The 14,258-nt window shown below is 45.0% G+C and overlaps 1 protein-coding gene across 6 annotated transcripts in view; it reads right to left on the reverse strand.

Moving 5' to 3' along the window:
• Positions 1–13,465, reverse strand: part of znf536 (zinc finger protein 536) — a 229,003-nt gene extending 215,538 nt beyond the window's left edge. For 3 of the 6 annotated variants that reach the window (XM_051379884.1, XM_051379881.1, XM_051379878.1), the window contains exon 1: positions 12,923–13,465. The gene's annotated coding sequence lies outside the window, so the exon portion shown is untranslated. Of the gene's footprint in view, positions 1–12,160; positions 12,796–12,922 lie in introns of those variants that run through there. The other 3 variants (XM_051379879.1, XM_051379880.1, XM_051379887.1) reach the window with 2 other exon arrangements.
• Between the last annotated feature and the right edge of the window lie 793 nt (positions 13,466–14,258).

Raw genomic sequence — 14,258 nt, forward strand, 5'->3', positions numbered from 1 at the left:
AGAAAACACACAGAGCTAAGTACACTGCCTGGAGAGGAGATCCATCCTCTGGTGTGGACCATAACTCCCCTGAGCCGAAGTCTGAAAAAACTCCTTCGAGTATGATGCCACCTTTATTTTGAGAGAAAGACATGACTGCCAAGATAGCAATCAGTTGGTATTTATTGGAATATTTGACAATAACCACCTGCACCTTATATGTTGAAATTGGTGTATTTGCTGGCATGTTTGATTCTTGTGGGACACAGCATTTGTAACGCTACGGGAGACTGTGGAGCTACAAAAATCCCAAATGCCCTATTTAAAATTACCACTAGGAGGCTGATATGATTTTTTTTCCTTATTTGAAAAGCCGTTTTTTACTGTAAATCTGATATGATACAAACATGGTATTATGGGATCCTGTTACCCATGGGCTTCCACACTGACCAGCTGTCAAACCAACACTTAAGATATTTTTTTTCTCCACTTTTACTCTCTGTATTCTTTGCCTTCCCCCTCCACATCAATTTCCACATCCTCACCCTCAGTGTTCTTCTGCGCCGTTCACCTCGCCCTCACTCAGTCCACCTCACTCCCACCCCGCAAACCAACCCTGATCTCCGGCGAGCAGAGGGGAGGCCATTTACTCTAATCACAGGGATCCAGCAAGAGCGCCTCAAAGCCCTCGGGGGCTGATCGGCAATCAGAGAGACGGAGGCTACGAGGGAGAGGGAGAGAAATAAACTCTACCTCAACATCAGATTTGTGGAGCAAACCTCTCCGATCCCTAATACGAAGCAGCTCTGCCATGAGATTGTCCTGTTGGCGCGTAGGCGGGACATGCGAGGATATGAGCGCACAGTTGAAGGACTTCCTGTGACAGAGCAAGTTCTGCTGAAGGGGTCACAGGGAGGGTGAAGTGTGCAGGCGCTCCGTCAGGACAGGAAGAGGCCAATAAGTGCACAAGTTACTGTGCTCTGACACAAAATGAGCTCACGATGTGTGTGGCTTTTCATCGGGCAATTGCAACGACTTAACAACTCCTCCGACAGGTTAACGTTCTGGCTGAAAGGATAAATATCAAAACCTGGATCTCATTTTCATAATTTTGGCCTTTATTTCAATTGGTTACGGTAAGATTTTACTCAGGAAACTAATTGCTGAGATCTAGAAGTCGGTTCATTCATTCCAACGAAAACTGACAGCAACACATGAAAATAACTTTTCTAGGCTCTAGGGAAGTTTTACAAATATTGGACCTCTATGATTTAACAAGGCTAAAAGGCTACAGCCTGGCTAGCAGATAGGCCCAACAGTGCCTAGGTACATATTTCCAAGTTCTTAACATGTCAGTGTTAAGAAGGTATAATGTTTATTAGAGGTTCACCATCTAAAGTTATTATAATTCATCGTAAGGGGAACATGAATGTGTTCACCCCTTTGTCATAATGTCACCTCATTCCAAGATCTAAGCAATTTCTTTGGGGAGGACAATATATAATTATAAAAGCTTAAAGAAATGTCCAAACCTACCAAAATAAGATCCAAGTTGTATAAACCTGAACCATTCTTTAACATGTGACTACCTGTGATTTGGCACAAAATGTCTGTTACAACACTGAGTTACCATTATACACTGCACAGTCCAAACTGAGAAATAAACTCATTCCTCCATGTCCTTTCCCTATTAGTTCTTTAATGGGTGTCATAGAGTGACAGAAGGGTAGAAGTGACCCCCTCAGTTTTTAGGACACACATTGTGAACGGGTGAACTCACTCCCACCATTGGAGCCTATCAGTGTCATCAACCACACCATGGATGCAAACGCCCCCCCCTCTGTCTCTGTGCAGATCTGACAGTCCTGTTTACCAAAGCAGCCGACAGACAGGCCGAACAAGGGCCCGGGCACTTCCACTTAACTCTTTCCCCATTACAACGATTGGTGTGAACGACACAACAAAAGAGATAAAATGCAGTTCTGAGCCGAAGAAAACAAGTGCAGCTCACGATCAAGAATAATAATAATTTAAAAAAAACAAGACAAGGACGAAAACAAAAGAGGAAGAGGCAGACGAGGAGGGGGGCGGTGTGGGCTGGAGGGAGAGAAGATGATGAGGTAGGCCCTTTGAAAATAAAAATAAAAAAGATGATTTGAGAAAACTGTCGGAAATTGCGGGAGATCTGTTAAAGGTTTCTTTTTCAGCAGGGGTGGCAGCGCATCTTATGACTTAAAAAGAGGTATTAAAGGAAGGAGCCAGGCGCCGGGGGAATTCTCCCACGTCTGAGAACTCTCTTTTTAAATTCAACCCCGGTAATAACGCAGATAAATAATAGATAAATAGTATTTAGCTCCCACCTTGAACAACACTTTTTAAAGTAGTTCATGAAAGACTGACAGCTCTTGGCGAGCAAATGCACTCGCACAGACACACACAAGCATGCACGTGTACATGTAATGTGTATTTTACCTAATTAAATAAAACACCAGGTGGGATCGACTGATTGTTTGTGAGTGTGTGCGTGTGTGTGTGCACGGACAGAAAAAGGAGACGCAATGAGGAAAAGGAAAGATCAAATATTTTGGATGAATTTCATTATGTTCACGTTTATCATTAGTGGTTTCATCAGCGACTGATGGTTGGTTTAGGTGCAGAACAGTAAGGAGCTGCAGCTAGCACAACCAATATGTTTGTTTTGCGCAACACAATACATGTAGTGATAATTGGTGGTTTCTGAAAGAAAAGAGTGTTTAATTTTTTCAGAAGCCTACACAATTGTTCCTTTCTGCATCATAACAGCAAGCACAGTAAGTGCAGTAAAGCTAAATGTTTTGTATAAACTTAGCTTATCATATGGTTGAAGTTTGGCATCACAAGTTCAGCAATTTTTGATCATTTATAATCCGTGGTGACATTAAAATATTGTTGCCACCCCATAAATAATATGTGTACAGTCCCTAAGATTGACTAACCATCTTATGTTTAACAGAGGCCTTTTCTTGTCCTATGGTAATGTTCTGGAAAATAAAAAACATAAAAAATGACATGTTTTGGGAAGGTAATATTCGCACCTACAAAGCTGTAACCTGTTCCTGGTTCACACATTCTGGGTCTTTAACAAGTTTTTTTTTTTACCAGCTCTTTAATAATCAAAAACAGAGTGGCTCTATTTCCACCATTTTGACATAATAAACACAAATATATTGTTTTGAGATATTGGGAGGAAGGGTCTTGTATTTAGTTTTTCATAAAATGAATAAGAGATTTAGCACCCCCTCCCTACCCAAATAATTTGTGTACAGTCCCTAAATTGTCTAACACTCTCCAATGTTTAACAGAGGCCTTTTGCTGTCTTACGGTAATGATGTTCCGGAAAATAAAAAGCATAAAAAAAGACTTGTTTTTTGTATACCCTGTCCTCAAATACAGGCAAGAATAAACAAGTAGACATATATTTACTTTTTTTTTTTTTTTTTTTAAAGCACAGTAGCAACCCTGACTTTGCGTCTCATGGCAGCTATGCCTTGGAGATGTGGTCGCGGCTGCACCAGGCGTTTACAGAAGGCTGTGTGTTTAAACGCCTGGAATGCTCATTTGCCTTTTGGGTTTTCTTATTTACTTTTGCATAAATGGAGAACAGTACTGTGGTATTAAGGGGCTTCTCAGGGGGAAAGTTGTGTGTTTTTGAAATGCGGGCTTCTTTAAATGCTCCCTCAGTTTGCTATATTAAGGAAGGTTGATGATTAATGCAGCATAGATCTAATTTCTCTTGATTAAAAAACATGAATTAGAAAAACATAATGCCAGACTTGAGATGAGCTCAATCCCAACCACCACCCCTCACCCCCCACTCAACACACACATACACACACCGCCCCCCTCCCCCCTCCCTCGCTCAAAGTCATCAGATACAAAATGAGCATCCAGGCTAAAATGAGCAACAAATAATCACAAAATTCCCAATAGCCAAATATAAAATGTAAAACGACTGCCTTGATCAACTAGAGCCCGGTAATCTTTAGCACCAGCCACAGCTGTACCACCACTTCTGTCACTTGAAATAAAAACCTAAACCTTTCAGGGCTTTCGATTGAGTCTTTAATTCAGCCTGATGTGACATTAAAACCCTTTGGTTGACTTCCACTGGCTGTGACAAATGTACCAGCGCTTAATAGAGGTGTGCAGACAGGCCGGCATTTCAGTGACTTTTATCAAACCGAATTTATCAGTGCGGGCTCCCAGGATCTGTGGCAGCAGCTTGTTCAGAAGGAAGCCTACAGATACCGTTAAGTACATCATCCCTCCTCTCTGTCTCACTCCTTCTCCCCTTCTGCTCGCTGCGTCTCTCTCTGAGTGTTTCCTCCCGCTCTGTCCTGTCATCACTCTGCCTACTGTGTATTTATCTCCTTTCTCTCTGGATCTACCGTTCCATGAATGCAGTGCTTTGTAGGCTTAATATGAATGTTTTCTGACTGCCAATTGTCAAATTTAGTTTTTAAATTTGTCCAATTAGAAGAACAAAAACATCCCAAATGACTCAAGGTGTAAAGGTCTCAAAGCAGTGAAACCACTGAAACTCTATTGAAGCCATCAAAACAGCATCTTGTCAGGCCAGAATAGACGTCATCATTGTCTGATTTTTAATACAAAGTTGAGATATGTGAGCAGGTATCATCCTAACCAGCTTGGAGATAATTCCAGGAGTTAATTCACTTGTGCTAAAAGGAGACGCCTGTAGGATTGTAAAGAAAGATCTCACCAGCTTCCTGCTTGAAACAGGGTTTATGTTTGCTCCAATCCCGCCCTGACTGGGAGGAAAATGCACAGTTCTGACCACCACGAGGTCAGCTAAAGGAGTTTTATAAGAATAAGTTAAAGAAAACGCTTTTTAAATCTTACAAATTTGATTTATTTGTATTACTTGATCTGACTATTAGGCTGCTGATTACTGGAAATGGCAGAAAAGTTGTCTCTCTCTGAATTATTTCCTCTTCTTTAATTCCACCCAGTTAAAGGACAAGTGTGAGCAAAGGATCACAGCTTGAAGGACTAAAAATAATCGTTAATAACTTAAAGGCATTTTCGGCAACAGGTCCAGCGATGGTAAAGAATCCTGAGTGGATGGTACAGATGTGGGGGGGGGATAAGAGAGAAAAAGAATCGATAAGATAGGACAAACCAGAGACGAGAGCGGGGAGAGAGAGGATGGAGAGGCTGCGGCAGAGAGACGGCAGGAGGAAGAGTGAAATGGTGGAGAGGAGTGTGATAAGGAGGCCTTTGAAGGGTCCTCTCAGATGCTGGGATTGCTCAGTTCAGCGCCGTTAGAGCCTCTGAGGTACTTGAACCTTGCCTGCCTTTCCTCCACCTCTCTGTAGAGCTGCTGCCCTGCAGGCCACCTGTAAACCGCTTTGACACATGATCCACTCCCACGGATGTAGAGTGGAAACACACACACACAGAGAGAGAGAGAGAGAGAGAGAGAGAGAGAGAGAGAGAAACCGCTGCTTGCAGGCAGCTGAGCGCACACAAATGCTTTAACGCACCATCAACGTTTGGTTGTTTTTTAACATTAGCACTCGATTAACAACTGGCTGTCCCACTTTTGAATGGAGGGGCACTCACGGCAGGAATGAGAGAGCTACCTAATAGTCTCTCTCATGACACGTTGATTAAATAAAATTTGTTTTTTTCTCCTCCTTTTTTTTATCCGTCTCTCACTGTCACTTTGAAGCGACGAATCCTTCGGCGAGACAGGGGAAAATAACGCGCTATTATTATCGGCGGCCCTCGCGTTGGCGTGAAAGTGGCACTAGGAGGAGTTTAACCTTCACCTCCTGAAGGCCGAGGGGAAACAGGACACGTTGGAATTTAATTAAGCAATTAGATGGACGCCTCGCCACAGCCACAAACAAGTGGCGGGGGAAGGAGAACGGTAACTTTTAGGGGTAGCACATGAGGAAAAAAAAAGAAGCTGTGAATCAGACAAATCATTACCAGAAGTTCCTAAATCACATGTACCACAGTTACTGCAAGACAGCTCCAAGCAACCCCCCCTCCAACCACCACCTCTAGAAAAAGTGTAGGAAAAAAAAAGACGACAGCTCCTGATTAGGCATTGTCAAAATATTTGTGACTGAGGAATTCCACCAGGCGAGCGCAGAATCGGCTCCTCTACAAAAGAGCCATCTTCCCTGAGTAACAAGTTGGTGCAATGAGTGTCGACAGAAGAGGAGCTGAAATCCCCCCCGGGCTAGAGAATATCCCGCTATTGTAGTCTTAACCCGCGAGACCTGGCGGGGAATGTACAGCTTTCACAGTCACTTCTCATCCTATTTGTAGCACTGCCGCTGATGTGCGAGCGCCTGGGCCAGAACAGGTCACCCCCCCCCCCCCCCGCCACACACACCCCCACCCTCCACTTTACTCTTTTATCTCTCTGTCTTCCTTATACATCGACCACCACCTTTCCCCGAGTCCAATAAATATTTGAGGGGGCATTCATCTACATCGTGTTATTTTCTCCACCCACACCCACACCCACACCCCCTCCCCCCACGGCCCTCACGCCAAACCACTGTATTTCCTCTCACTTTTTTGTATTTTTTTGTTCCACAAGGCAAGTTTCATTAAAGATCCAATTATGCAAATCAGGTGCTGGAGAGGCAGTTGAATATGCACTATAATGGTGTACAGTAATCGTTCGACACAATATACGGCATCCGGGGCCAGATTTACGAGCGCAACAGAACTGCAACGCCTCCATCCTTTGGTGAAAACCTCTTGATCATAATTAAAGGTGCAGGAGTTCTCTCCAGCATCCTCACACCCTCCCTTCTCCCTCCCTCCATCTTGTGCTTACTCTGGTGCGCTCATTAGCAGAGGTCCGGGAAGTTTACAGAGGTCACATCCAAGAGGTAGACCAGCTAAAGAGCAGAAAAGACATGCGATGCGGCCGGCGATGGTATGTGAAGTAGGTAATAGACATAACCTGCCCCACACACATATAACCTTCCATCTCATCAACACTGGAGGTATTTACCACAGCCTTAGCTGAGCGTGACTGAATGTTAAGCAGTAACAATTCTCTGCTTCAGGACCTCTGATTGATGTGTGCTTGCCCGTTTGTGTTAAGCTGTTGTCTGCAGGAATGACACAGCCGAAAAACGCAGCAACGTTCGACACATCAAAAGAGAAAGCGGTCCTGACATCGCATGACGCATCCCTAAATCCAAAATGGTAATGAACTTCGAGGAAAGAAAAAAAAAACACCAAACTAAAAGCCAAACTCAATAATGCCTTAATGCCAAGGGGGGCTCAGCAGGGAAGCCGGGGGCAAACAAAGGAGGAATATCACGGGTTGTGAGGATAAGGTGTTTTACATTTTTTCAGGACACATTCCTTGTTGGTGTTATGTGAGTGCCAGCTGATTCCACAGACAGACACAGAGGGAGAGCGCAAGGCCAGAGCATCGCCTGGACACAGGACTTTCTCAAGGCTGAGCGGCTCAACTAGCACTGAAAACACACACGCACACAGTATGTGCAGATATACACACTGTTGCAAAACTGTCACAAATGCTACCTCCCACGCGCACTGACCTGTGTGCACGCACGCTCTCAGGCTCAGTTAACAAAGTCTGCTACCGAAAACAGCGAGGAGGTTGTGAAAAGAAAAAAAAAAAAAATAGATCCTCCTCGCGCCCACTTCCATTCCCACCTCTCCCTCTGAGACCACTTCGATTTCTTCCTTTCCTCTCTTACCATCTAGACCTCACCCGCCCTCACCCCCTCCCCACCCCATCTCCCCCCCGGCTGCCCAGACAGGCAGACGCTCCTTGTGATGGCACCCCGGCATGAAAGGACTCGAGAGCCGGAGTCGAGCCTATCTGTCAGCACCTCATCTGCCCTACACTCTTTATTCTTAGATCAAAATGACGTCCGTGATTACCCCCACCACAACCGCCGCCACCCCAACCCATCCACCCCACTGCTCCTCTAACCCTCCAACCCCTAATCGTTATCAAGCTCTCAGGGCAGAACTTACTGGGGAAAATATACACTCCAACTCATAAGTAAAGGATGAGGCATTCGCACAGAGCAGCACAGCACGCACACAACAGGGAAACTGAACATAAACTCTCATTTAAAGAGTGATTCAGTAAAGCTGATCATTCATACAGCTAGATTTTAATTGATAGCGTATTCATTTCTGGCTAATGGCATCTTTCATATTTCCCATTGCTTTTTGTATTATTCAATAACCGAGTCAGAGATAAAGCACTTTCTTTACATTCTTTCACTTTTACTTTCTAATTTCTAAGAAAAGTGACATGTTTGGTTTAAAGTTGCATTTTTAAAAAATAACTCGAACACAACAGGTTTTCGCACATCAACACGTCATGTAAAGGATGAAGAAATGACAGTCATCAGTTTACAAATTCATTCCACAAAATGAGATCCTGTAAAGGCCTAATAATGAGGAAAGGTCAGCGGCCCTAACTTCATAAAACTTTGAGGTCACTCATGCCCCTTTCGATTTATCACCACGGCGGAATAAATCATAATTGCTCGTCCTTATATGAGATCGGCATCACACCCTGGGGCAAAAAAAAAATCTAATCTAACATTTTCGATGACAGAAATTCAAACAAATGTGATAAAAATCTCATCGTTTGAGATTTCCATCTAATGTGTGTAATCTAGCGGGCCATGTTTTGTGGTCAGGGCGACCTCTTCTTGAATGCACATCCCACATTCGATTCAATGCCTTCCCTTGTGAGAGAGTGTGTGTGTGTGTGTGTGTGTGTGTGTGTGTGTGTGTGTGTGCTTGTCATTATTAGCCTCTAACTGCTACTGCGAGCCCAGCTCGCCAACATCTTCCCCTCTCCGGCTTGAACTCCGGAGATCAAGGTCATGAAGCTACAAGGCTCAACCTAGACTAACGCCTGTGTGTTACAGCCCCTTCAACACCCCTCCTCACCCCCTGTGGGACACAGACACACACACACACACACACACACACACACACACACACACACACATATACACAGATGAGCAGGAGCACATGTAGGCTGCCGCCTTGCCCTGTTGCCAGTGTGAAGAAGACAGAGCAGATTAGAACCAGAATGGAAATGAAGAAATGACACAGCCAGTATCCACAGCCTTTACCCAGTAGGTAACGGAGGGAGGGGTGGAGGAGAGGGGGAGGCCTGCTTTCACAATGACTGCACATATCAATTAATGGCTGGCTGATGAGCAGAGCTGGCCTGATCTGGCCTGCCCACCACCGCCCTGATCCCAGCGGACTGGGAGCCCTGGCCTCGCAGCCTGTACAGCTGGAGCCCTCTCCCCTATAATTACATGAGAAGGGGATCAACTCGCCACAATGAGGCTGCCTATCTGACTGTGGACTGCACTGGGTTGCAGATGTATGTATCGCAGGATAACTCAAATTACGCGTCGTCCCTTCGATCATACACACACATCTTCCCGTGCTGCTAGATTATGTAATTTGTGCGGCCATTTGTGGGTTTGTGGGTTTTTGTGGTGGCACTGGGGCGCCAGCTCACGTGCTGCTCTCTTTCATTTGTTAAACAAGTGTGTGGTTTTTTCTTTTCTTTTTTTCTTTTTTTTTTTAAATCTTGATTGTGTACATGTCAACGTGCAAATAATTCAACGTGCGTCGGACTGACAACGCGGCGGCTTCAGTCGAGTGGGTCTACTCCACGGTGAACCGAGTGGCTGACTGACTGACTGACAGCCTGGTGAAAAGAGGACTGATTTGATGCCATCCTTTGCATGCCATGCTCTCTCCCTCTCCCTCTCTCTCCCCCCTGTCTCCCTCATCACTCCTTTCTCCCTCGTTTTCAGCTGAGAGATGTGTATCGCCGCAGTCAGTCACGGCCCGCGGCCCCCCCTTAGCAACGCTGACACGGGCACAGGTGGGAGAGCAACTAATACAAGATCAGCGGCGACTGCTACAGACTGGCTCCCAGGAGCAGATTTTGAGCTCCGTCGGTCAGAAAGTTGCACCATAAGAAAATGTCAAAATCCTTGCTGTGCTCTGTGTGTGTGTGTGTTTTTTTTTTCCTGCAATAAATCTCACACTGACTCCAAAATAAAACATCCCATCCATAAACGTTGTGAATTTATCTGTTTGACTTGCCATGAAGTGAAGATAAATAATGCAGCATATTTTATAAGAATAATTATTTTAATGACAACAACACTGATAATTAATTCAATAATTCATCAGTGGGTAGTATGTAATATTAAAATGTAACCTGACTAGTAGACAAATATAAAAAAAATAACAAGTAGGCCTAATGAATATGAAATAAATTGCCAACACAAACCACTGAGGCCTTGGCACCAAATTCCCTCCATAAATTCCTCCAACAGGCCAGTCAGCAAAGCGAGGCCTTTTTCTTAAACACAGCGTCTCTTCCCAAATATTTTCACCCGGAGAGAATGACAACACTTCAACTTGTAGCAGCGCAGAGAGGTGCAACCGAGGGCAAACAGGTCTGCGAGGCAGCCTCAACTGTCAGAGGAGCGGGGACAGTTATCCATTTGCTATTTCATCTCCAATAAGGGAACCTAAGGAGCTGACAAAAAGGGTTTACGCCCAGACACTATTTCAGACATAATATCCGCCCTGTGCATACCATTAAACAATGACAGCATCTCAACTCGCACAGTACATCTATTTATCCCTTTCCCTTACACAATGAATCTGAGGAAGAGGCAAGATATTTTTTTTTTTGGCTCAAGACAACTTCAGGGAAGGTTAGAGAAACAGTGGGAAACAACGTGATGGACATTGTTGAGTATTTTCAGAAGGATGACATGTGTCTTCACAGCCATTGTGCAGTGCTTGGTGGCTGCTGGAAGTGGCTGGATAACCCAGGTCAGATCACTCAGGGGTCAACTCCACTTCCAAGAAAAGGTCCTCCCCACCCAAGACGTGCGGGTGAGACAGAGGCTTTAAATGGGATTACAAGCCTCATCCCTGCCACATATTACTGATAATTCAATACTACCCCATCATGTAAGCGCAAATTCGGACATGTGAGCCTCGGTGTGGGAATTCGGGCAGCCGGTTGGAGATTTTTTAGCGCACGAAAACGCGCTGGGTCTTTTCGGATATCCTAAAAATAAACAGCTTGTGGTAAATTAAAAGAGGATAACGCGGAAACTCCTGAGAGCACGAGTGCAATGACATGTCACACACACGAACTCTTCCATCCCCTGGAAAAAAATATTAGCGGCTTATGGGCTCTCCGTCATTTTATATTTCCACGGGAACGGCTGTCTATCAGCCTCCTGTAGCCTTTCAGCGACTCGCCCTAACTTTCTGCCCCCTCTCTTAAAGAAAAAAAAAAAAACCCTCACACCCCCCACCTCAGCAAAGGTGACACCGCGGTTCCCAAAAATGTCAATTTCACCGCTGCTAATGTGTGCGTTCGTCTCCACATAATGACATTTACCCCCCTCGTCTGAATGCCATCGTAACGTCTCCTCAAAGCACGGTGCAGGGGCTGCTTATTCATAAGAGAGGTCGATCACTGCACAAAATGGCAGGTCTCACCGGCTCTTCTTCCATCTCACAAGTTTTGACACATAGTGGCAAACGCACCGGTAAACTTGAGTCGCCTTCCCGGCACTCGGTCGGCAGCAAGTGCCGGTGGAAAGTTTCCCGTGTGTGCACTTTTATCGGGAACACGGCTGGACTTTTCGAAAAGTCTCACACTGCGCCGCTGATCTGTATCATGCGCAATATTGCAAAAGCCGTGCGTCCCGAACGCCTTTTTACGCATAAGCAGCGCAGAGTAAAACATGCAACGGTAAACAAAACTTATCGTTTATTCTCCGCTGGAATAAAAATAGTTTTTTAGTGTGTGCGCGTTGAGTTGCAAGGTGCCGAGCATCGCAGCCCTGTGTCTTTTGGTCCCAGCTGCTATTTCGTCGCCGTTTTTTTACGATCGTCACTCGCTACGGATAATTGCACTGTTATTTTCTAATCATGATTGGGGAGACATCAGGGGCCCCCGCTGCGATGCACCCGCACAAACAACCCCAATCCTCCCCCAAAAAACTGACTTCCCAGCGAGTAACACACTCCAAGCCCCCCAGTAAAACCCCACTAGTGTGCTATAAGCTCCACACTTTCTTCTTACCTTTTAAATTTGGCGAAGCGCCGGCTAACTCCTGCGCGTAAACGATGCGTTGTGAGAGATAGTGTTCATTGAATAATGAGGCATGTCCATATGATTTGAGCGGATCATATTCTTGTCGGATGACGGGGGGTGGCTGAAAAGTGCGCTTCGGACCTGTTAAAGACTGTCCACTCCTCGATCCTGTCCCTACAGCTGCTCCCTGCCGCGCATCCTGAGTTTGAAACGAAAAAATACGGCTTTATTACTTGTCTCTCTTCTTGCCTTCCTGTGGCTGCCCGCTAAAAGGTGAACGTTTGCATTGATGCCGATCGCCAGGCATCAGCATATTCCCTTCATCTTTCAGCTTGGACTCCCCCTATCTGGTAGGTGAAATGCATTGTACCGTTAAAAAGGCACTCCATTGTAGAGAGCAGAGCCGACTGGCTGCATGCAGCCCGGGTCTAGCGGTATTCGTCGTTGACGGGGATAAAAAAAAATCAGCTGGTGAGCCCAGCGGTGCACAGAACCTCGTTTAAAGAAATAATCCCCTCGTCGTTACATTCCCCCTGGTGCCGTGGCAAGAGAAAAAAGCCGATTCACAGCCACCTTAGTTTGTTTCTGACCTTGAACTGCCCACAAACACTCTTTTATTTCAAGAAATCTGCCCCCTGTATAACCGTTCACACACAGACAGCCTCGCCGCTCGGGCACCGTGCGTTAAACGCTGGCTCGGCGTAAAGACACCCAGGTCACAAAATTACTCCAAAAAGTAGAATTCCTTACCTTTCAAGTGAACTGTTTCGAGTCTCTTTCCTCTTCTCTTCGCCTTAAAAAAACTCCAGGATAAATGAGTGTTGCCTCTTGTGCGTCCTGAGCGTCAGTCACCGCTTAAGAGAAGTAATGAGTGATAAAAATGACGCTCATCTATCTGCACTGTAACCTTGTGGCGTATTTAATGTAAATAAGCCCCGTTGTGTTGCCAATCCCCATGCATACAAACGCAAAACCGCTCCTCGGGGACTCGCTTTTGCCTCTTTTTTCTCAGTGTATTGACGATTTATTCTTACTGCCTGGGAGCGCAATAGGGAATGAGCATAATTATTTGAAAATATGATATATCAATAATGCGACTGGTCCAGTTTGTGAATGGATGCATTTCTACACACGTCTCTGAAGATTTTTTTTAAAGAGCCCACTCTGTCTGCAAAAGAAGCAAATACTTTTTTTTTTTTTTTTTTTTTTTGATATTTCCAGCAGGAGCCTTAAACTTTAAGTTGGCACAACTTTTTTTTTTTGCGACGCGTAAAAAAAAAACACACACGACAAAAAGATGTCCCGCATAGGCCGAACCATTCCCTGCAACTAAAACCTTCCTTGCGGGATGGTTTTGATATATTATGCTTCTATAGGGGGGTGGAAGAGACTGAATAATGCAATTATAGATTCAGTGTCCCAGCGTTGACAAAAGACAGGGCTTCAATAGAGGCTTTGTTATAGGATTATATAATGATTATGGGGTAATTATGGGAACGGTTTGGTAATAATAAAAAAGTATCAAGTGCTCTCTTGCACGGACAGCTTGTTTTCTATAATGTAAGTGCATGAGTAGAGGAGTGTGATAAGACGGACAGACAGACAGACAGACGGTGCTGCTGACAGCTAGTGGCAGGATGACGGCAGACAGCTCCGATTATTCAAAATGTCGAACCGAGAGACACATTAATGCCACTGACTGAGATGCTATCAGATGTCCTCAGAACCGGACATGGGCCCACAATGGAATATCTCGGGGTCATATTCATAGAAGCAGCCCCCTGCGTAATCCCCCCCGCCACCCCCACCCACAATCCCAAACACACATACACACACTGATCATCCTCTCCCCCCTCAGTGTGCCATGCTGTATGTGTCAGAGAGAGAGAGAGAGAGAGAGAGAGAGAGAGGCAGATACACACATGTGAATGGTCACTCTGACAGAGAGCACATGACACTCCATCTGTGGGTGAAAATAATCCGCACCTTGCAGCATATTAGAACGATTATTATTTCAATCACATCTGAATGCATTGCAGAAAACTTTTTTTTAATCAAAAACTGCTTTTCAAAGAAAATGTTTGCT

Source organism: Dicentrarchus labrax, unplaced genomic scaffold (assembly GCF_905237075.1).
Source record: "Dicentrarchus labrax unplaced genomic scaffold, dlabrax2021, whole genome shotgun sequence".
Classification (NCBI taxonomy): domain Eukaryota; kingdom Metazoa; phylum Chordata; class Actinopteri; family Moronidae; genus Dicentrarchus; species Dicentrarchus labrax.